The 24,997-nt window shown below is 37.0% G+C and overlaps 1 long non-coding RNA gene across 2 annotated transcripts in view; it reads left to right on the top strand.

The window, feature by feature from the left end:
- Positions 1-23,246, top strand: part of LOC141568262 (uncharacterized) — a 48,832-nt gene extending 25,586 nt beyond the window's left edge. For both annotated transcript variants that reach the window (XR_012491357.1, XR_012491358.1), the window contains one exon: positions 21,626-23,246. This is a non-coding gene — a long non-coding RNA (uncharacterized LOC141568262). The remainder of the gene's footprint in view (positions 1-21,625) is intronic.
- Positions 23,247-24,997: the final 1,751 nt, after the last annotated feature.

Genomic DNA, 24,997 nt, shown 5'->3' with positions numbered 1-24,997 from the left:
ATAAGACGAATATGTATTAACTCTGCAAAACTTTGCATAATCAGGCAAACACAAAAAATTCTAATTAGCACAGTTCTAGATACTTTAAAAATCTTTGAACTCATACAAGTTTTACGAAAGGTCAGCATAACTCTGCCTTCTCTTGGCCTTGTTCAACTCCATCCACTGTCCCATTTCACTTTACTCAGGGATTTGGAAATTTACTACAACCAAAGTCTCAATTATTAGCAGCTGACTATTTAAACAATTGGTTTTCTTGCGTTCCTTTGACCCTTCTTCTCTTTCTCCATATATTGGGCAAGTCTTTTCTGAAGTTCAGGAGGACACAAAGAAGCAGAAACATTAATCACTTAACTTTAGGAATTCTAGTAAAAGTTTTATGGGAAGAAAAGTGTATGCTATTGTATTAGTTTGGGTTCTCCAGAGAAATAGAATCAATAGGAGATTAGATAGATAGATAGATAGATAGATAGATAGATGGATGGATGGATGGATGGATGGATGGATGGATGGATGGATGGATGATAGATAGATAGATAGATAGATAGATAGATAGATAGATATAGTGATATAGTAATTGGATAAAGAAGATGTGGTACATACATACAAAGGAATATCACTCAACCATAACAAAAGATGAAATACTGTCATTTGCAGCACCATGGATGGATCTTGAGATTATCGTGCTAAGTGAAGTCAGACAGAAAAAGTTGAGAACCATATGATTTCACTCATTTTTGGGATATAAAACTGAAAGCAACAAATGAACAAGACAAACAAACAAGCAAAAACTCATAGATACAGACAATGGTTTAGTGGTTACCAGAGGGTAAGGGGAGAGGGGGTGGTAGAAAAGGGAAAAGGGGATTAGATATATGGCGATACAAGAAGAACTGACCCTGAGTGGTGAACACACAATGCAATATATAGATAATGTATTATAGAATTGTACACTTAAAACTTATATAATTTTACTAACCAATGTCACCCCAATAACTTTAATAAAAATTTCAAAAAATGGGCAGAGGATATGAATAGACACTTTTGCAAGTAAGACATACAGATGAGCAACAGAGATATGAACAGGCTTAACATCACTAGTTATTAGGGAAATGCGAATCAAAATCACAACGAGATACTACCTCATATCTGTTAGAATGGTTATTATCAACAGACAAGAAATAATAAGTGTTGGAGAGGACGTAGAGAAAAGGAAACCCTGGTACACGGTTGTTGGCAATGTAAATTGGTGTAATCACTATGGAAAACAGTATGGAGGTTTTTAATTTTGTTTTTGTTTTTTTAACTAAGAAAGGAACTAACATATAATCCAGCAATCCCTTTTCTGGGTATTTACCCAAAAATATGAAAATACATATTTGTAAAAATATATGTACCCCTATGTTCATTGCAGCATTATTTATAATAGCGAAGATATGGAAACAACCTGTGTCTATCGATGGATGATCGGATAAAGAAGAAATGATATACATACAGAGGGTGCCAAAAAAATGTATACAGGGGCGGTCAGATGGCTCAGTTGGTTAGAGCGCAAGCTCTCAACAACAAGGTTGCTGGTTCATTTCCCGCATGGGATGGTGGGCTGCACCCCCTGCAACTGAAGATTGAAAACAACAACTGGACTTAGAGCTGAGCTGCGCCCTCCACAACTAGATTGAAGGACAACAACTTGGCGCTGATGGGCCCTAGAGAAACACACTGTTCCCCAATATTCCCCAATAAAAAAATTTTTTAAAGACATGTATATACACTTTTAGAAAGGAAAAAACTGTATTAAAATTGTAGTATTCGATATATACTGATAACAAAAGATGAATACAAGTCAAGTTTGACTTCTGCAATTACAAGACGTGCTCACAGTGGTTACCGTCAGAGTAATTTTAATACAATTTTTTCCTTTCTTAAAATGTGTATACATTTTTTTGGCACCCTCTATATGTATATAATGAAATACCACTCAACCATAAAAAAGATGAAATATTGCCATTTGTGAAAACATAGATGGACCCTGAGCGTATCATGCTAAGTGAAATAAGTCAGATGAAAAAGAACAAAAACCATCTGATTTCATTCATACGCATAATATATGTAACAAAAAGTAACAAACACACTAACAAAGCAAACAAAAACAAACTCATGTACACAGACAACAGAATGATGGTTACCAGAGGGAAAAGAGGATGGGGAAAGGAGAGGTGAGTAAAGAGGGTCAAATATATGGTAATGAAAGGGAACTAGACTTCTTGTAGGGAGCACACAATTGGGTGCCCGGATGTTGAATTATAATCTTGTACACCTGAAAATTATATAATGTTATTAACCAATGTTACCCCCAATAAATTTAATTTTTTAAAAAATGATGTGGCTTACCACTGAAGATATATTTTGTTAAATAACAATTTTCGACACTTAGAAACTTCACATAGGTAAAATCAGGGTTATTGAATTAAGCAAAAGTGCTTGGTTTTCTTCCAGATAGACCAGGCATTCAATAAATATTTCTCATTCCCTTCTCCAAAACATTAAGGAAGAACACCTTGACATCAAATTAAAAGAAAATAAATTCAGTTCTGCTGTTACTGCTTCACAGTTTTAGAGATACAGATGTTAACTAGGAACATACTCATATTACTCTTTTGGTTTCAAGGAGCAGAAACCCACTTCAAATTGCTGAACAAACAAAAGAATTGATTGCGTCCCACTACAGTGAGGTTTAGGGATGCAATATGGTTTCAAGCACAAATTGACGCAGGGCTGGAAGATGTCATCAGGAAGCTCTGCTCACCTCCTAACCACACTAACAGGCAGCTTCTTCCTAAAATGTAATCAAGTCCATCTTTGGGCTGTATTTGCCCACAGTAGTGCCAGGTTTACCTTCTACTAGTTTAACTGTCCCAGCAGAGAGACTCGCTTTCCTTATGGTTCCACAAATGCCCCCAGTGACTCGTTAGCCAGACCTGAGTCCACACTTACCCTGGAGCCAGAGAGTAGAACTAGCCCACACTTGGTGATGGCTGCGAGTGAGCTAACACTGGCAATGGGGCATCTCCCAAAAGGAAGGGATGGTATATATCTAGGAAGCCAAAACAGCAAATATCCACTATAACATGGGAATTACATTTGATATGTTAAAAAAAAAAAAACACACCATTTTCTGATGCACCAGAATAACCCAGTGAAGACAGAACCTCCCTGGGACTCAGATATCTTGACTTCTTGTTCAGGCTATAGCTTCTAATTAGCTATGTAACCTACCTTTCTAAGTAATTTACCCTCTCCGGATATCGATTTCACATATTTCATATATGTTAAATGAGAGAATTTGACTAGAAACTATTTAACTTTTCCTTCAGGCCTCAATGCAATGATTCCATAATAAAGGCTATAAAGCAATACGATCTATACTTGAGTTTCCAAAATGACAATGATTCTGTAAATGGAGTTTTTAAAATCTCCTTAACACTGAAAATTTTTCTTCACATTCCTTTCTTCTTTCCTTTTTTTTTTTTTATTTCATTCATTCTTTGACGGCAGCCCAGAGGTGGCCAGGGTCCACATGTGGGTCCCAGAGGACAAGAAAGCAGCCTAGCAGAGGTTCAAGTCCATATAAGAAGGGTCAAGGCCCACACAAGGAGGGTGTCTAAATGCAACGGCAGCCTAGTGAGGTCAAGAGATTAAGGATATTTAGAGAGACTGAAAAAATGAGTAAATATGATAAGGACAATGGTAGCAATATTTCTCAATGTCAGAGAAGAAAGGTACAAATACAAAAAGGAGAAAAGCTAAAATACATCTATCTCGTTGTGCTGAACTGGAATGGGAGGCATGTATGTGAACTCAGATTTTTCCATATATACGCGTATAGATAGACATAGAAATATAGACACAAATGTGTCTGTACATATATGTTTTTTCTAATGCTGTCCACTGAAAGGGTGTGGGAACAACAATGTCTCAGTAGCAATAAGCGAATTGATTATGCAGGTCTTTGGCTTTTAAAAATCACTCTCCACTAACTGGAACCAAGGTGCTTGGAAAAAGTGGCTAATTCAAGAATTTGAACAAAGAAAGAACAAAATAACCCTAGCACATGTCCAACAAATGATAGGGACATATCAAACAGACTCAAGAAACCAGTTTGAAAGGGCTCTTACTGGCCAAATCTTGAACAATTTGAGCATCAAGATAAGTAATAATAGTAATCAATTATAACCAATTTATTAAAATTAGAACCCAAGGGACCATGGGTATAAATATATGAGTAAATAAATGGGAAAAAAGAAAATTCTTCCTTAGACTAAAGTGTCAACTAAAATACAGAATGAATGACGAAATTAGAAAATCACAATCTGGCAATCATCACAGCAGTATTTAATTTGCACAACTATTATCAATAGATGCTAAAACTGATGGGTGAAGGTGAGATAAGGAACAAAATTTTACCTGGTGTCAAGGTGTCTCCCCACAAATATTTATTAATTAGGATCAAAAGGCAACTTTGCAATAGGAAAACCAGGCAGACACATCTTAATAAAAGAGATCAATATTAACTCCACCAGTAATGGGACACATACCATAGTGTGTCCCTGATAGGATACAAGGGAAACAACACAGAATTACTTCTTTGATATTCTGCAAAAATGCAAAACCTGGCTCATCATGAGAATACAGTGGACAAATCCCGATCGAGACACATGCTACAAAATTATGTGCAAAAATATCAAGGTCTTGAAAGTGAAAGAAATATTGTGGAACTGTTCTAGATTGAAGTAGGCTGAAGAGGTTTGATGACTAAGTACGATATATGGTCCTGAATAGATCCTTTTGCTATGAAAGGCAACATACAATAACAGGAAACTTAAATGGAGAGTCTGGACAAAAGATATACAGGAGTTCCTTGGAATATTCTTGCAACTCTTCTGTAAATTTAAAATTATTTCAAAAAAAAAATAGGTAGATTGATATTTCTTCAGACTATTTTACCTTGTTCATGCATGCAATCTTTCTGCACATGATTGGTATCAATTATATATTTGTCTACTTATCATTGAGTATTTTAGAGCTAAAAAGATTAAAAAAATAAGAGTGACGCTTCATGTGAATTTTTCTTTTATAAAAATAATATATAGTTTTATAGAAAATACAGATAAGCATAAAGAAGAAAGTAAGAATCACCAACCTCCTCTCTCTCTCTCCCTCTCCCTCTCTCCTTCTCCTCTCTCTCTACCTTCTCCGTCTCTCTCTCTCTCTGTCTCTGTCTCTCTCTCTCCACTCCATGCACACACACCATAATATTAAATTGAGAGTTGCTATTAAAGGCCCACCATACAAAAGATAACAGATATAAAACTGAATTATGAGACAGGTCACCAAGATGCAAATTTCAAAGGAAATATTCAAGAATTACATATATAGCACTTGGCTCCCCTTTCTGGATCAGAAAGCATAGAGTTAGAGAGAAATCTGTGAGGAAGATTTTTTCAGAAAATACTCCTCACACAGAGGCCGAAATGAGCCCAGATGCAAGGTCAGGTGCTCAGAGCCCTGACCTGTATCACTCACTCTAGCTTCAAGCATTATGAAGGCCCACAAGTCATTATGCCCTGTAATTATAGCTCCAATACCAAATCCCTGGATTTAGTGCCTGCTTTAATTGGAGAGCATGTCTGGGCGAGACTGAAAAATGGTAACAGCCTCACAGTGACAGTTACTCAGACACTCTATTTCCTGAGTTCAACCTCTGTAATGTTGCATCCCCATGGAGGTAAATCACTGTCTGGTGTGGAATTTTGCTTTTGTTTGTTGTGTTTTATTTGTTTTGGTTTGGGTTTTTGTAGTGGTGGTGCAATGTGGGGAAGAGAGAAGCCTGGTCAACCAGACTTTTCTTTCCTTAATTTAACGGGGTTGACAGGCCATTGGCAAAACTCAGAGCTGGGTTCCATGCTAATGTGCTAGGTAGATGTGTTGTGATAGATTGTACTTTACAAAACTCAGCCATCACTCTGGCTATCTGTGTCTGTTTGTGCACTATTTTTTCCATTTGGAAAAAAATGAGAATAGATGTAGTCTCCTGCAAGAAGCAAAGAAAGAAACCAAGAAAGAAGCAAAGAAGAATCTTTATTGAAGCTTCTCCAGGAAGGTTCCAATCCCAGTTCACATCCTGGTGTAAATTCTTGGCGTATATTTGCAACATATTTAACTATGCTACTGCCTAAAACGAGGGCTCATTACCTGCCTTGCTCTTCTTTGACTATTGATTTTTTTTTTTTCTAGTTTGAAACTATAGTTCAAAGTTCTTCTCTTCAAAGAGAATATCTGTCAACACACAACCTCAGAATTATAAGAGCTAGACTATTAGATGGACAGGGTCAAAAGCCCGTCAGAGATCAGATCCAGATCATCCTTATTGAATTCCTAAGTCACCCCACTGACCCTGAGGAATCTTGCCTTATTACCACTCTCCTGAAAAGTATGTCTTTTCATCATATCAAAAGTCTTGCTACACCATAAGATTCTGGCCTCAAGTTTACAGCCCTCAAGATGAAACTTTTATCGCACACCAGCCTGTTGAGCACATGCCTTGGAACACCACCGTATTCTAAACTCTGTGAAGAAACTTTTCACATTAGCCACTTTCTACTTCCTTGTGAACCCCCACTAAAGAGACCCTGGCATGCCTCCTTATATACTGGACATGGTGCAACTTTGCATGTTACATATGTATCTTCCCCTAACCCCACAGTTTTTAGACGTCCTCTTATATCTATGCCCAAAGTACAATAAAAAAAATAGAAACTTATTTTCCATTAAATGATCCAGAACCAAACATATCTTTATTGATTGATCATTGTGGTACTGCACTAACATGTGCATTTTATTACACACACTCACACACACACACACACACACAAACACACACACACAAACGTATATCTTGGAGAACGAAATAATTTTGATATGGGCAGAGTTTTGGCACTTAAAGTTCAAGGAAACTAACATTTGAAAAATGCCTACTATGTGCCAACTTTACAAATGGCATGCTCACTCTTCAGTGCTCACTGACAGCACGATGTGACAGCACTGTCACCAAGGCCTGTGGTGCAGTCGATAAAGAACATGCTGTTGAGTCTAACAGGTCTGGCTTAGCCCCTCGCTTGTGATTTCAGGTGTATTATTTAATGGCTTTGTACACATTTCCTCCTTTATTAAATGAGAAAATCATTCTTAATTTATAAGGTTGTTTTGAAGAACGAAAATAACGAATGTGAAATGCCTGGCACATGGTCAGTAAGACGTAGCTATTATTATTGTCTTCATTTTTCACAGAAGAAAACTGAGACTTGAAAGAATGTACACCAAGGTTACAAGATTCCCTCATTTAAAATACAGTTATTCAATGTTCAGTCACCTTTTGATTGAGACCCTTGTGCTTGATTTGCTTCTTCAAGGAAGGTGTTCCAAGCAAGGTGTTCCAAGCAAGGTGTTTCAAGGGCAGGACAGGCCAACGGCCAGGAAAAATACTGTCTGGATTAGGAGGCAGTTGTCTTTGATACCTCCCATTTCTCAGCACTTTTTTCCATTCTCCTCTGTCTTGTAGCCAAAACACTCTTCGCAGATGCAAATCTTATAGCTCAATCATCACTACAATACTTTGCTCATAGCTACTTGTCAATTCTTTTCCCTGGAGTCTCTCCAGCCTTCTACATTTCCTGTTTTAAATCTGTCACTGGATGTAGATAAGGATAAACATTGTCCATTGAACAAAATACCACTCTAGTAAAAGAATGAATCTATACCTAACAGTAGGGTAGGTCAGGGGAGATCAAGCCTCTAAGTCACTACAGTGCATTTCAGATCGTCTTTGAACAAAAACAGCATTTACCGAAAGTCTTATGATAAAGCCTTTTCTGTTCTTTCATAAATTGATTCTTTCTTCTTGTTAGGTGTTTCCTCTTTTTTTTTTCCCCTCAGCCATCTCAGTTTTGAGAAATGTAATAGATGTTTACTGAAAAAGCCTGGACCATATTCAGAACTTGTGCAAGCTTCAAAATACATAGTTTATCCAAGATGTGGAGATTTCACTATTGCTTAATTTCCACACCCTTTTTAAATTCCTTAGAGACCTGCAAATCTGAAACCAATCAGAGATGGTTACTTTGTTTTGTTCAGTCCCAAAAGCCAAAAAATAAATTCTTTATCTTTCTTGGGAAATGCACCTCTTCTATACTCTAGGCCAGATCGACACGTAACCAACACCCCACACACACGTTTTATGGGCATCTATGCCCTGCCCACCTGCTTTACCAGCCATGACCCTGCTTCTTCCTCCAGCTCCAGGAAATCTGTGCATAAACTATGACATCTGCCTCCCCAAAACACTGTTTGGAAAAGATAACAGAAGCTTGATTTTACTTAGTGAGAAATTAACATAAAAAAATCCATAGATTTTTCAGATAGATCCCAATTTGGGGACAAATGTAGCAATAAAAACACAAAGAAGGCAGGAAGCTTTTCTAGGATGAAGAATAAAGAAAAGGGAAAAGAAACAGAAAATGAATATGGAACAAGGAAGAGAAAAATAGAACACAGATAAGAAACAAGGAAATAAGTGTACAGCCCAGCACTGGCTTGGCGTTTGGGGAGTGGTTGGCTGGGTATACTGTGTTTCTGGTCAAGCGGAGCATTTACAGGCACGTGAAAGTTATCTAAGTTTTGGTGTGCTGACTTGGCACGCTGGGCAGGAACAGCTCCATCTTGGGCCTAGAAATTTATTTCAACAATGAGGTCATAGGGTGGTATGCTCTAATCTGATAGGACTGATGTCCTTATAAGAAAAGAGAGAAACCCCAGGGATGTGTGGCACACAGAAAATGCCATAGGAAGCCACAGGAATTCAGACATCCACAAGCCAGGAAGAGCGCTCTCCCCAGAAACCAACCCTGAAAACCCTTTGATCTTGGACTGCCAGCCTCCAGAACTGTCAGAAAATAAATTTCTGTTGTTGAAGCCACCCAGTCAGTGGCTATTTTGTTACAGCTGCCCTAACAGAGTAAGACACTCTCTACCAGTAACCAAAGCTAGCTTAGTATATGGAGCGTCAGATCAATTACAATTATATGATCCAAAGAGAAATCAGAGTACAAAACAGTGATTGCTGTTAGCCTTCCATTTAAGGTGTGGTACTATTCCTAGAGTTTATACCATAAGTATAGAAGGCAACTGGTGAGGAAAACTGAGCTCAGGTATTTAACTTGTATCTGTTGAACTTCCACAATGAGCTAAATGTGAGGAACACAGGGTATAATTGGATATGATGTACCTGTAAACAGAGAAATGTGATGCCAGATGAGAGGGGCTATTAATGAAGGCAGAGATGATGGAACATGGAATTAGAACCAGGTGAATCTGTCTTTAATTCCAGCTCTTCTATTTACTCTAACATTATGAACTGGGGTAATTACCTAGCGTCTCTCTCCAAGCCTGGATTTTCTAAAATGAGTCCAATACATACACCCCATAGAACCATTGTGAGAACAAATGAGCGGTTTTTGTGTGAAACACATTTAAAGTATATGACACATAGTAGACAATAAATTATGTATATTATCATTATTGTAATTATGTACAAGGTTTATTGAGGGAATAATAAAAAGACTTTCACCTCAAAATGGCAATTTCAAAGAAGGCTTCACAGAGTATACAATGCTTGTATTAAATCTGAATCTTGAAAAAAAAAATGAGTAGGGGTTTACCTGGCTGATGGAGGGAATGTATTTGAAACGCAGTTTAAGTACAGGGAATGGCACAGGTAAAAGAAGACATTTAAAAACTACATTGCAAGTTCAAGGAAAGGTATTTAAATTCAATATGGTTGACGAGGTTGAGGGGATAGTGAATTAGGATATGGCACAAGCTGTGTATGATGAAGACACAAAGTAGCAGTGGCTTAAATTTGACAGTTCATTCCACTCGCACATAAAAGTCTGAGCAGGCATGGCACCTCTGCTCTGCCGGATCGTCAAGGTGTCTGGGTCCTTTGATCTTTGTCTTCATCCACATCCAGTCAGTGGAAGAAAGACTGAGGGAAGAGGAGGGAACCTCCATTCCTTTCAAGAACAGAAGCCCCAAACTGCACTCTACTTGCATCCTCTTAACCAGAAGTTAGTCACGTGGACACACCGAGCTGCAATTGAGCCGAGAAAATAGGGAGTATCGAGATGCCATTTTCCTATGCCAACATCTTACTTGCAGATTTTTATACTTTTGTTCTGAAACTGCTCAAAGTTCACTGTAAGAACTGTGTCTGACCAATAGTATTTCTAAGGAGGTTGGCTACCTTCAATATACTACAAAGTGTCTGCCACTAATTACTGGTTCCCTCAAAGCTGACTGGCACTGGACTCTGATCTGTGTACTCAGCAGTCCCCTCTCCATGTGCTCTACAAGCTCATGCTTACTGTCAGGAGAGGAGGATTGTATCTCATTTGAACTTGAATGAGAAATGAAATTTCCAGATTGGGTGTCTGAGCAGAAATGGATTCCCCATTGAAGAGAAACGCAATACCATAGCATTGCCTAAGTGACCCTTTCAACTGTTCTCCCTAGGTCAGGAGTTTATTCTGCAACAGTCCTGAATCTGCTTAATGGGAGCTACAATTATCATTTTAAACCTATGTAGTACATTAAAATAGATAATTTACATGTGTCATAATCTAATTTATAAAACTACCTGACTAAACTAGGAGAGGCTGATAAGAAAAAAAAAATCAGAATTTTCAAAGCCAAAAAAGGATTTTGCCCATCAAAAGATGAGTTAGATTTCATCATATAAAATCAAGAATCCAAAGGGGATCAAATATATAGTGATGGAAGGAGAACTGACTCTGGGTAGTGAACACACAATGTGACTTATAGATGATGTAATACAGAATTTTACACCTGAAATCTATGTCACTTTACTAACAATTGTCACCCCAATAAACTTTAATTTTAAAAAATATCAAGAATCCAAAAGGTATAAAGCTAAATATAGAAATAACTAAATTCATTATTTCTCAACAAAGGACCACCAAACTCTCTTTAATTTGGGACAGAAATTCAATTAATAAATGAAAGAATTGTTCTAATTTAATTATAATACATAATATCACCTCATGATATTGAAGTAGGTGATTGAGCCCAAAGGTAATAAGTTCATTAATTTCAGAAATATTTAATAGAGTATATTCAAGATCCTGGGCTCTGTGGTAGGTGCTACGAGAAGTAAAAGAAAATTAATGCATATGACTATTTTTCGTTTCTGTGTACCAAGAAAATTTTTTTTTCTTTATTATAGAACTTAACATAATGTAGGCCTATCTGCCTAACTCAGCGGTTCTCAATCTGATTGCCCTGTGGAATCACCTTGAAAGCTCTAATATATATATATATATATATATATATATATACATACACACACACACACACACACCAATACCCAGGTCACAATGAGAACAGACTCCCTGAAAGTAGAGGCATCAACCTAAGTGATTCTTCCAGGCAGAATCACTGGAAACACTGCCCTAACTGGACTATGAACTGAGGAAAAAGACAATGTTCTTGCTCATCCCTAGATTCATTGTAATGCCTGACACATAGATACTCAAATATTCAGTAAATGGATGGATGGACAGACAGACAGATGCACAGAGGGATGAAAAGCTTGCGTTTCCTGCCCTCAAGGCCCTTATCATTATAAGGTAAGAAAGACACAACTTGTACTCAGATAGTAGATACAAGCCAGTAGAGGTTGCATGACTGCCACTATATTTCACAACAGAGATTCTGATCTGAAAGAAAACCGAGTTAAATGCATATAATGGAGTACTTTCAGTTATAAAGCCAAACAGAAAAGGCATCAATTACCCTGCGGATTAACACCTAATTTTGAAAAAGAAGAAAGGAGTCATCACGCAGATTGTATCACTTAAAAGGAATAAAAATGAAAATGCTATTAACAATAAGGGAGTACAAAGACTAAATCTTGGAAGTGAATTTCAGGTCTCCCTTAAGCCCTGTCACAATGTCACCTTCTCTAGGGCATACTAAGTGTTTGGTTTGTTTTGGTTTGGTTTGGTTTTATGGTGAATTTCCTCCCTGTTATAATTATTTCCAGGTCACCTGCCTATTATACTTTCTTCTAATCTACAAGCAGTGCTTTCATTGATCTAGATAATCCAGTTTTTTTATATTTATCCTCCCAGGGCACTCAGCCAGCATCATTCTGACCTAACCACCACACCCCAGTAAGTGGCACTTAGCATCTAAGCTGAGCCCAGATCCTTTGATACCAAACACTACTCACAAAGGACTGTGCAAATTAAATGACTCATCTTAAACAATTGGAGCATTTATAATTAATGTACTTCCCAATATAAATTAAATGAATAAATCAACAATGGAAACAAATGACATTTGGACAAAAGTCTTCTCTTCAGGTCAGCTTATTATTTATGTTTAATGAGGAAAGAAAATTCTTACCATTTTCTTGAGGAGGAAGTTATTAGAACAATTTGAAACACTTTCTAGCATAAAATTGCATAACTTGTCTATTCAAAAACATCTTCAATATAATGGAGAACAAAAAGTGATATTCAACCAAATGCATGCAGCAAATGAAAGGCAGACACAGAACTGGAAAAACCGGTTTAAAGTTAAAATTAAAGTATTATTATCTCCCAAGAGGCAATGATGATGTCTCCCATGTTTTTCAACTCTTGAAAAGTGGTATATCTAGTTTCTAGAGTCCTCTCTTTCTTGGAAATGAGACCAATCTGGGACATGTTCTAACTCCATTCTGACTCCTGACTGGCAAGAACCAAGAGGGAGGGCCAGAAACCACACAGGACATCCCCTTTGGTGTAACCATCAATGGCAGCAGGGCTAAAAACTGACCTTCATTATACCTTTGTCATCACGTATGTCAACACTTGCCCCAGGCACTCGCAGAACTTTGGTCAAAAACAAAGTAACACTCCTCATCTATTTAACCTTTCTTCCCTTCCAGAAGGCTAATCTTTGCTGGTCCTCCTTGTTCTCACTGATTCCTTGTCTTTGTTGACATTTTTTGTCCTTGTTTCTCAAATATTTGTTTAATTTTCTGTCTATTTGCCTCTGTCATGGCCTCCAAAAATGGTTTTCCAGCCCATTTTCTCTTCCTGTTTAGATTCAGATCAAGTCTCCAACTGCCTCCTGTTCATCTTCACTTGAATACCCAAGCATCTAAAATAAAACTTGGTATCATCTTACAAAATCTGCTCTTTTTCCATCTTAGATTCATGAACTTACCATTCGTCAAGTGTTCCATACTAATGAGGTGCCAAGCATTCTTGATTCCACCTTAAAACACTACTGCAGTACTAACCTCTGCTCTCTGCCGCTTCTTTCCATCCCCTCACTCAGGCTCTCATTAGTTCTAATCTAGGCTAATGCAATAGTCTCCTAATTGATCTTCCTGCTATTTGTCTTTTCCCCACTTCCGTGACCATACTCCTGGGTTTATCTCCTTAAAGAACAACAAATCTAATTTTATCCCAGTCATGCTTATAGAGTTTTGCTGACTCTCTCTTATCTACAGGACTAAGTCCAAACTTAATCAGAAGGGCCGTAACAAGGCCCATTCCAATATGACCCCAACTTACTTCTCTAGATTCATTCACTGATATGGCTCATTAGACATTCAAATAAATATCTTTTTATCTCCCAAACTGACTATACCCTTCCTGTTTTTTGCATGTGTTGTATCCTCTGTGTGAAATATCTGATGTTCTCCACTGTACCTCCACCCCAACCTGGAAAACTAATTTTTTCATTAAAAAAATAAATAGGTTAAATGTCACCTGGCTAGAAAGGCTTCCCTGATTTTCTCAGGGTCTACACCACCCACATTTGAGTAGGCCAGGCACATAATCCCAAGTCCAGGAGGCATCCTTCTAAAATAAGCTCCTTGCAACAGACAGGAACTGTACCTAACTGACTCCCCATTGTATCTCCAGCATCTAACATTTTGCCCAGCATAGAGTCATTGCTGCGCTTATATGTATTTTAATAAATGAATCTCTTGCCCTCAGGCTTTAAGCACAGAGACAGAAAACAATGTTGAGACAGGATATTGGGGAGAGGGGAAATATTAGGCAAAGAGTCAAAAATCCAAGTCAGTCATTAAAGCAAAAAATCTAGGCAGCAGGGAAAACTTTTGAAGTCTATCAAAGAGATCTTCTAGAAGACCACATAAGAGAGAAGATTCAAAGGTTCAGAGGGGGACAAAAAAGGAGTAGTTATAGGTGCTAATCCAGTGTAAACAAGCAGGCAGGTAGATCGTCCCGCTCTGAGATCACATGGTTCATTACAGGTAATACCTTGTGTTGCAGTTTATCTGCTCACATACCTGAAACACCCACCAGACTGTGTTCTTTGAAGGCAGCCACTCTACCTTATTCATCTTTATATCTGAGCAACTGGTACCACGCCCACACTTACCCATGGTTTCACTATAAACTTCTTGTTGCATCCTGAAACCTTAGGTATAATAAGTGATTGTGCGCAGGGTCTGAGTTTCACTGTTAGAACTGCTAATTAAGGCAGACTTGGAGATAGAGAATCCAACAGTATCACTGTGTTGGTTGAGATCACGAAAGTTCCAATCATATATGACGCCTGAGAAGCTTGCTTTTCTCAGCTTTATTTTTCGGGCAATGACCCTGAACTTTGTGACCAGGACTATTTCTACCTCAGTCCTAGTAAATTTTTCACCTTTAAAAGAGCTGATTAACAGCTCAAGCTAAATAAAGTACATAATAAAGAATTCTTGCCATGATTTAGTCATTGTCTTCTCTGAGAGGCTGTCTTTGACAGTTATAATCTCTATTGGCACTTATAACCTCTAAGAATATGGTCTTGCCAGGTTAGATTCAGAATGTAGTCAGTCCCATTTTTAAAAGACCAATACAAAATTATTGCCCTATTAGTTTTTCTGTATTCCGCTTAGATCCAATTCAAATATGAACTTCTTGGATAAATATTTCACATGAGAACCCTTAAGGAGTGGCCACAAATTCTGTACCTGTCCCATAAAGTAGTGGAACCCATCCCCTGAATCTGGGCAGGTTTGTGACTCCTTTGACCAATAGGTTACAGAGTAGGCAGTACCATGTGGTTTCTAAGGTAAGAGCATAAAAAACCATGCAGCTTCTGCCTTGCTCACTCTTGGAACCTCCTGAGCCACCACAGAAGTCTGACTACCCTGAGACCTCTATGCTGGAAGGGGCACAGGAAGACTCTCTGTGGACAATCCCAGCTGAGCTTGTTCTTCAGCCATCTCAGCCTAGGGGAGATGTGTAAGTGAAGCAGCTGTCTTGGAAGTAGAGCTCCAGCCCCAGTCACTCAGGTCATTCCTAGCTATTTGAGTTTTCTTGACTGAAATTCCAGAGCCATCTCTGCTGTGCTCCTTCTTACAACACCCCATTTCAAAGCCCAGACTGTTACAGCAACTACTTGGTATTCATGAGAAAAAAAGAGTACAAGTCTAGATCCATTGAGAGAGTGGAGAAATGGAATTCAATATCCTTGGGATTTGTAAGGAACTTGTAAGGATCCAGGAGATGGGGAGAGGGGACGGAGGGGGAGGAGGTAGGTAGGGGAAATTATTAATTACTCACCTTTTTTTTAATCTTTACACTATTTCACTCATTGCACTAAACTCACATTACCTTTGCAATTTTTGAAGAGAAATTAAAGGGAAAAAGTTATCGTTCTTATATTTTTAAGGCCTAGACCATGCCAACTTTCTTTTTTCCTTTCCTCTTCCCCCAACTCTCCCACAGTGATCTCTGCTGATCTATTCCTAGAATTCTACATGCCACAGTACAGAGTAAGAATTTGAAATGATAAATAAAGAAGGTGTGAGGTCATTGGTAGAGGAGCGGAGCCATATTATGTGATTGAGGTATGACTCATTATACATAAGTTCAGTCACTGAGAACTCCTCTAACACATACTTTGGGTCCACAGCTAATAATTAGAAATTCAGAAGGCCTTGAGTAGTTATTTTAATTATCCACCATTCTTGGTCAGTTGTTTGTAAAATTCTAACATTTACAGTTTGCTAATAACTTGTATTAGATTGGTGCAAAAGCAGTTGTGGTTTAAAAGGTTAAAAATAATTGCAAAAACCACAATTACTTTTGCACCAACCTAATAGATGGACAAATACCCAGTTAACAGCAATCTCATGAAGACTATCAGAAGTTGAAAGAAACCAATCTCAACTTTATAACCCAAGTCTAATCCCCCCTGCAAAAACACTAAGAAAACTATTCTGTGGTAGCGCTGGATTCAAGTCACCATATTCCTACCATGTAACAGTCAGAAAGAGTTCATTTAAGATCAATTCTCTGTAAACACAAAGTCACATTTGGGCAGTTGTCTTCCAAGGTTTCATTGGTTTATATCTAACAACTCTAAACAGCATGTCAATCATTTTTATTAGAATAGGGTATATTTCATAAGTAATTTTCCCCAGAAGGTTCACTAGGAAGCTCTCAAACTCAGACAGTTCACAAATGGATTTCTAAAAATATATATGGGTAATTCCGCTTTGAAATTTTTCGAGGCTAAAATTGCCAAAACCATGGTCTGCAGTGTAGACCTTTGGAACCTTGTTTATTGATTTGCCCTATCCTGGAGCACATCCAGAATTGTTTTCTGAGAAAAATCTTTATATTGTCCACCGTGCTCCCCAGGCCTCCTGTATACAGAGATGGGCCAAGGCCTACTCACGACAAAGTCTAGGTTAAGCACCTTAATATTCATAAGGGGACGTTCACTTTTTTTTTTTTTTTGCTCAGTTCACTTTTGAAACATATTGCTTTTGAAGCAGATGAGTTCTAAAAATACATGTACTTCAATCGGTAACACCAAATAATTACTCCAAGTCAGATAATAAAATACCTGTCACTGGCCAGCTTTTATCAAAATTCAAAGTGCAAGATATAATATCCATGAAGAACTAATTAAAGAGTATAGAGTCCACCCAGCTCAATACATAGTTTAGATTTTTATCCCTAGATCAATCCAGACATTAAGAAAGCTTATTTTACCGTTTTGTGTTTTTTGCACTCCAGAGAATTGCATTTGCTACCTTGTGGTTTGGTCTTGTACCCTCAACTTACATTGAAGGATTCTATAGGAAATAGCTACATAAAACTAGTTATTTTGATTTTAAGGATTTTGTTGATAATACTGTCCACTCCATGATTCTGTGTCCTACTACTTAAGTATCCCAAGTCCTATTCCTAAGCATCAAAAATACTGAATTTGAAAAGAAATTTTCCCCAAATTTCATAACCATAAAAATATTAGCTTCTGTAGTTTTATCTACATTTGTTATTTTTAATTATTTAATTAATGATTTATTACTTATTTTATTATTTTGTTATTACTATTAGTTTTATCTGCATCATTATTTTTATTATATGGACAACATGACTCTTTATTGATAATATTGTCTTTTTGGCTTTGGCTAATCAGAAGTTTGGAACTAAACACAAATATATAGTTCTCTTATAACAGTTGTGGTAGACCTTATGGCATACATATTATTAACTTTTACTTCAGTTATAAGTCACCATTTTAAATTTATTTTTCCTGTAAATAAATTTCTTTAATTTGGGGGATACACTGTGTATGATCCAAAATGATATCTCAAATCTTTTTTTAAAGGCAGTAGGTTATAATTTAATAAATGCTCATAACCCTGTGATAAGGAAGCTTTGTAGGTTCATGTACAGTGGATAGAATTTTGTAAGAGGCAGAATAGAGGATGTTGGTAAAGACGGCTGCTGAGTCGATCATAACAACAATCTCTGAAGGTATCACATATTTCTAAATGAATGGAAAAGTACCAAAAGCCATGATCTGATTTATATGAAAACAACAATATATAATCTCTTAATATTAAAAGGGAGCTAATTTATAGTGTTAGGAAAATGTGTCTCTTGAAACATTTCTTCTGAAAAGTAATTGCAAAAAAAACAAACAAACAACAACAACAACAAAAAAGAAACCTGGGATTGTCTGGTTCAGAATTGTTGTTTCATTAGCAGAACTGTGACAAAGAAAGGTTAATCCTGAATGAAGCTCTAGGCTGTAAAAAGTAGAAACAGAGATGTGTCATTGAATTGCAAATTTTATTGACACTAATATTCTGCAAAAATGTACTTCAATTATTTGCCTCAATTTAAAATGATCCTGTTGTCTAGTGCCAGTCACTCATTAAGAGCGGTGGAAACAAACTGTTATATTAATTCAGTTTAAAATATAAGGTTTCAGTCAGTTTCCAGTCAGAAAACACATCAGGTATTTCAAACCTGGAGATTTAATATACGAAATTGGTTACGCTGTTGTTGCAGGACAAAGAGGAAACAGACAATGCTGACATGTAGGGACATTAGAAACGAAAGAAAGCAGCTGTGGATAGTTTCAGTCAATTAAGGATAAATGTATGGTATTTTTGTGAGAAAAGCACAGTAATATTTTCCAAGTTGTTACCACAGTTGCCCTCGATTTTTTAAAGTCTCTTTGTCCTGTCTTCTTTTATCATTCTGTCAATATCTTCTTGTTAGCAAATTGAAATTTTTTATTTAAAAAGATGAAACTTCTCACTTGTGTAAACAAATTTATATCATTTGATACTAGAAATATTAATAGGAGAATAAAATTTGTTTGCTGACCACTGGTATTACTAGAGAAGACAAAAAAAAGAAATCTCACTAAATTTATTCATAAAGAGGACTGATGAACCTTTGGTCGTTTATGTTTAAAAACCTGATACTTTTTTCTATGTGGTTACAAGAGTTATTAAAAAAGGCCATTTCTCTAATTTTTGTTAAAACCTCACAAAACCTCTACATATTACATTAAATAGATTATTCCTTATGAACATGCAAGGATATTTCCTAGTTTTGACTAAAAATGAAAAAAATGTCCTCGTTCCTACAAATGCATATCTCCCAATTGAACAAGGGGCAGAGCCACCTCTTTGAGGGCAGGAAATGGGAGGACTCTTCAAGTCACTGGATCCAGGATCATTGCAGTACCCTTAAAACAGTCCCAACTATGGGTAGGAGAAAGAGGTGCCACAATGCAATATACAGATAACGTCTTATAGAAATCTTTGACCTTTTAATGTAAAATTTTCTGTGAGCCAAGATTCTGCAGGTCAAATGGAATTTGTACTGAATCTGTTCATTACCCTGCCAGGTCATGACCTCTGATCAAGCAGGTCAACATCATCTTATAGACGAAGAAAAGCTTCCCTATGATTTATTATTAGATAGGAAGCTAACCTGTCACCAAATTAATCTAACCATTTAGCTAAGATTTAGGCTGCCATTTAGCTTCAGCAGAAATGCAGAAAAAAACTGTAACCATGACAGTTGCTCTACACCTACATAGTGTGATATACAGTGGTACCTCGGTTTTCTAATGTAATCCATTCCAGAAGACCATTCCAGTTCTGAAAGGTTCGAAAACCGTGGCTCGGTTTCCCACAGAAAGTACTGCAAAATGGATTAATCCATTCCAGACATTTAAAATCAACCCCTAAAACAGCAATTTAGCATGAATTTTACTATCTAATGATACCATAGATCAAAAGAAATGATACCCAATGAAAGCAATAAACACAATATACTGTACTGTAAAAGAAATAATAAATAAACACAATGTAAAAACAATACTGTAGATGATAAAAATGAAAATGTAATTTTTCCTTACCTGCAATGTTGATAGTCATGGTTTGGATAGGGGGTCCCCTTCAATAATCACAATAGGTGACTGTTGTTCAGGTGTTCTGTAGCCCTCTTCCAGAATCACTGTAGGTGACTCCTCTCCTGCCATTCCTTTCCTTGACTTTTTGACACCACTGACACCTGGTTTAGACTTACTGGATCTTTTCCTCACTAAAAATTTTTTAATTGACATTTGCTTTTCGGATGTTTTAAAATTTGTCTAAAGTGAGACATAGCATTATCATTGAAAGTGTTAGTGGCGTGACTTACAGCAGCTTTAGCAGGCTGATATTTTTCAACAAAAATTTGCACTTCAACCCATTTTGCACACATTTCTTTGATCAGTGCAGTAGAAACACTTTGTCTTCCCTTCTCCGAAGACAACTCCTCAGTGACTGCCTGTTGTTGCTCCATCAGAAGGTATTGAAGTTCTTCTGTGGTGAGTTCAGTCTGGTGGTCCTCCACTGACTCCTCCACATCATCACTACTCACTTCCAAGCCCATGGACGTTCCCAGAGACACAATATCCTCAGCGATAGGAGCATCCTCTTCAACATCCTCAAATACACGTTCAGGGACAGCGTCTGGCCACAATTTCTTCCATGCTGACTTCATTGTTCTGTGAGACACATCCCTCCATGCTTTGTCTATGAGATGTAAGCAATGTAGAATATTGAAATGACTCTTCCAGAACTCTCCGAGGGTTAGCTCTGTGCCCGAGGTCACCTCAAAGCACCTTTGGAACAGTGCTTTGGTGTAAAACTTCTTAAAATTAGATATGACCTGCTGGTCCATGGGCTGGATGAGAGGAGTCGTGTTGGGGGGCAAAACTTTACATTGATAAAACTGAACTCTTCCATCAACTCGTCCTCCAAGCCTGGGAGGTGCGCTGGAGCATTATCCATAACAAGCAGGAACTTCATTGGAAGATTTTTGTCTTGGAGGTATTTTTTTACACTTGGCCTGAACACTTCATGAAACCACTCAATTAAAAATTGCCTGGTTACCCAAGCTTTGCTGTTTGCCCTCCACATTGCTTTTTATGACATTGTTTTTCTCAAACACGTTGGGATTCTCAGAATGGTGGATGAGCAAAGGCTTCAACTTAAAATCCCCACTTGCATTTCCACAAAATAAAAGGGTTAGCCATTCTTTCATGGGCTTGTGTCCTGGCAATGATTTCTCCTCCTTCGTTATGTAGGTCTTCTTTGGCATTTTCTTCCAAAAGAGGCCTGTCTTATCACAGCTGAAAACTTGTTGGGGAAGGAAACCCTCTGCCTCTACATAATCTTTAAATTCCAAAACAAATTGCTCGGCATCTTCTTTGTTGGCACTGGCAGCTTCACCATGTCTCACCACATTGTGTACGCCACTTCTCTCTTAAAGTTTTCAAACTTCCCTCTACTTACTTTGAAAATATCACTCTCAGCACTTGTTCCAGGGGTGTTTTTGATGAGATCAGCACGCAAATGTAAAGTTTTTTCACAAATTATGCTCTCAGAAATGCTGTCACCGGACAAATGTTTTTCATTTATCCATCTGAAAAGCAATTTTTCCACTTCTTCAATTGTCTGTGTTCTTTGTCTGGTGTTTTCACACCTCTTGCAACACTGGCTCCTTTAATGGCTTCTTTCTTTTTTAAGATGGTGCAAATTGTAGATTTGGCAATACCAAACTGCGTTGCCAGATCACATACATGGACACCACTTTCATGTTCAGAAATAATTTCCTTCTTCACCTCTATTGTTGTTCTGTTAATGATTCTCTTTTCTTTGCAGCTTTTATCCATTTCTCACAGCAAGGGGTGATTGGCAGAGGGCTCCTGAAATGGCTTGAACACAGATTGATTGCACACAGTCACAAAAACAAATTGGTTGTAAGACTGCTCCTGAGATGAGATGAGCACAGATTCATTGCACACAGACACCAAATAAGCCCAAATATCACCTCCATGTTGCACTGGGGCTCAGGACTCAACAACCGACAGCTAGGCCTCAGGATCTTGCACTCAGCAGAAGCCACATGACATGTTCGCGTTCCGAGGCGTGTTCGAAAACCGAAGCATTTACTTCTGGGTTTACAGCGTTCATAAACCGAAATGTTTATCAATGGAGACATTTGAAAACCGAGAAACTACTGCATGTTCTTCTGCTGTATAACTTGATTGCTTAAGTCACTGCTTCAATTTGGATTCTAGAGATTAAATTACCACATGTATCAATTTTCCTGTCTGAGATATGGAGATAACAGTCTTTGCCTTAATTATCCAACAGGGTTATTATGAGAATCAAATGAGATAACCTATGTTTAAGTGATTTGAAAGGCTTAAATAGAATGCAGCTGTGCTGTGTTGTTATCCCACCACCCCAGAGTGATTAATCCACAACTAGGCACATATAGCTGGCGAAGATTAATGATTTTAGCCAGTGTGATGTTATATAATGGGGTCTTTCCCAGATGCTTAATTGTTTTTTATCTCCCAGTTTTAAATTCTTACTAAATCTTGGAATCAAGAAACATACAGAGTATTGTAATATTGGGTATCCTCTGCATGGAAAATTTTAAATATTTCTTTAAGTACGTAAGAGATGATATTACGCAAGTACATTAGAAATTAGGCAACACCACTGTGTCACTTTGAGAGGCAAAAACTAAAACAAGTGGATACTATATGGTTTGAACAAGGTTACACAATTAATGCAACTAAAAGCTGCTAGGGTACACAGCATAGAAGTGAAATTTTACAATATAGTTTTTGTCGTAACTCATTAAGAAAATAGCATTGCCTGGAGTCTAAGGTGCCTCTACCCTGTGTAGAAGTCTCCTCTATATCATTTATTGATATTGTTGTGGGGTTTCACTGAGTTATTTTTAAACAAATTCTCCCCTCATTTAAAAAGTGTTATATGTTCCTTGTAGAATATTCAAAAATGCAGAAATTAAAAAGAAGAAAATAAAAATTACTATTAATTTCAATAACCAGAGATGTACACTGTACATATGGTATATTTTCTTCCATACACATGCACATGTGTGTATGTATAATTATATATACACATATCATATATATCATATACATAGAAATACTTTTTGCAAAAGTGGAATCATAAAGTAGACTCCACTTATTTTTAGGCATTGTATCATTAAATATCCTTCAAAAGTATAATTTCAGTGGCTTATTATTTTTTCATCATTGTCTGCAACCTTGTGAAAAATAGTTGATAGGGGTTCTCTGATCATCTTTCATTCTAATGGTAGAATTATTTTTATCTTGTTTGTGAATTTATCTTATCAAGTGATCTATGAATTTGAAGCTTGGAAGATATAGGCTGAAGAGGTGAGTTTGAGAATCATCAGCAAATAAATGGGAGTTAAAACTGTGACACCTACCTATTATGACTCTTTAGCCAAGCCACTTAGTCACTCTATGCCTCAGTTTCTTAATCTATAAAGTGGGGATTACCTTGTCTACTTCACACAGTTTTTTCGAAGGTTAATTAATAAAATTATTATACTTTCACTTAGCACGTGATATGCATGAGTTCTTTAAAAACCAAATTAATTGCTAAGATCAATTTGGAAGGCCACATAGAACAGTAATTATTAACCTTTGAGAGACATTAATGCCGTTGAGAATCTGCTGTAAATTATAGACCTTCTCACTAGAAAATTACACATAACCGAACAGCCAAATTATGCACACAATTTCAGGAGGTCTGTGAATCCCTAAAAAACCTGCTCTTCAAAATTCTTGATGCAGAATAAGAGGGAAACTAAGAGAATCAAACAAAGGGAAATCAACCTTTAAGGAATGAGCAGAGTAAGAGAAGATCAAGAAGAGATTACCAGAAAATTAGAAATAAGGAGGTTGTGATAAGTGAACTCAACTTGGCAAATAGGTCCAATAAAATAGTTAAAGTGGTCACTGGCAACTTTCACAAATTGCATCAGCCTGATAGTGGTAGAGGAAACAAGAGTTTAGTAAGTTGAAGAGTGAGGAGCAGGTAAAAACGTCAAGACAACTCATGGACAAAAAAGAAAAAAAAAAAGGAAAAAGATGGAATTTAAGACTAGGGAATTTCAGGTCAAAAAAGAGCTGATTTTTTTGTTTGTTGTGTCTGTTTTACTTTTTGGTCATGAAAATTTATTTTTTTTATTGTTTGGGAGGGGGTTTTATGTTTGTCTGTTTTTTAATGATGAGCAAGACTTTGGGGTTGTGGACTTAGGATCAGAGCCAAAAGCTGAAGGTGGAAAATCCAGAAAGAGGGGGAATGATTGATGAAGCCAGATTGCAGCGATAGAGATAGGGAGGGAGGAATGAAACCAAGAGCTCCAGGAGAGGGTTCAACTTTGAGCAGGAAGAGTAGATCATCCTCTGAGTATGAGACATGGAGGTAGGGAAATGCTTACATATAGTAAGTGTGAGGTAGGGCTTACAACTGACAGGGGACCGAGGATAATGATGGTGATTTGGAATAAAAGCCTAAGGGGATGACAACAAAATCTAATCAAACAAGCAAAACTCTATTGTGTGGTGATAGCTATGAGAACCCATTCACCTTTAAAATCTTGATAATCATTACTAGAACATACCAAGGAAGTATTTTGGCAATTAGTCTTCCTGTTCCACAGGCAACAGAATTTAAATGGAATCATTATAATTACATCTTTACCAATAATATATTAATTTTACAAAATTGCCAAAGCTATAGTAAGTAGACATTATGGGTACATGTATAATATCCACATGATGAATAGATGATAGATGATAGATAGATAGATAATGTGATTCTAAGTACCAAAATTTTATTTTATGTTTTGATGTGCTTAAGGTACAATGTTTATTTTAACTGTTATGATTTCAAACATTGATTTGTTTTATTCTTCTCGTCCTTGCATAACCATAAGGAAAGTCAGCTTATTTGAGCAACTTCTTCAAGAATCTGCCCACTAGATGAAATAGAATGAATTTCATTTCCCATTGCTATTACTACCAAATTTAATGGTACCAGAAACAAAATTAAACCTGAAGCATGCTCACATACTAAATTACAAAAATTTCCATAGTAACATTCTTGATTTCTCCAGACCCAATCTGCATCACTTTATAATGAATCATTATCTCAGGCAGATGTTCTTGTTAGGAGATA

Source organism: Rhinolophus sinicus, linkage group LG02, assembly GCF_036562045.2.
Source record: "Rhinolophus sinicus isolate RSC01 linkage group LG02, ASM3656204v1, whole genome shotgun sequence".
NCBI classification, from domain to species: Eukaryota; Metazoa; Chordata; class Mammalia; order Chiroptera; family Rhinolophidae; genus Rhinolophus; species Rhinolophus sinicus.
The sequence above is the reverse complement of the archived record's forward strand: the minus strand, read 5'-3'. Positions and strand labels throughout refer to the sequence as shown.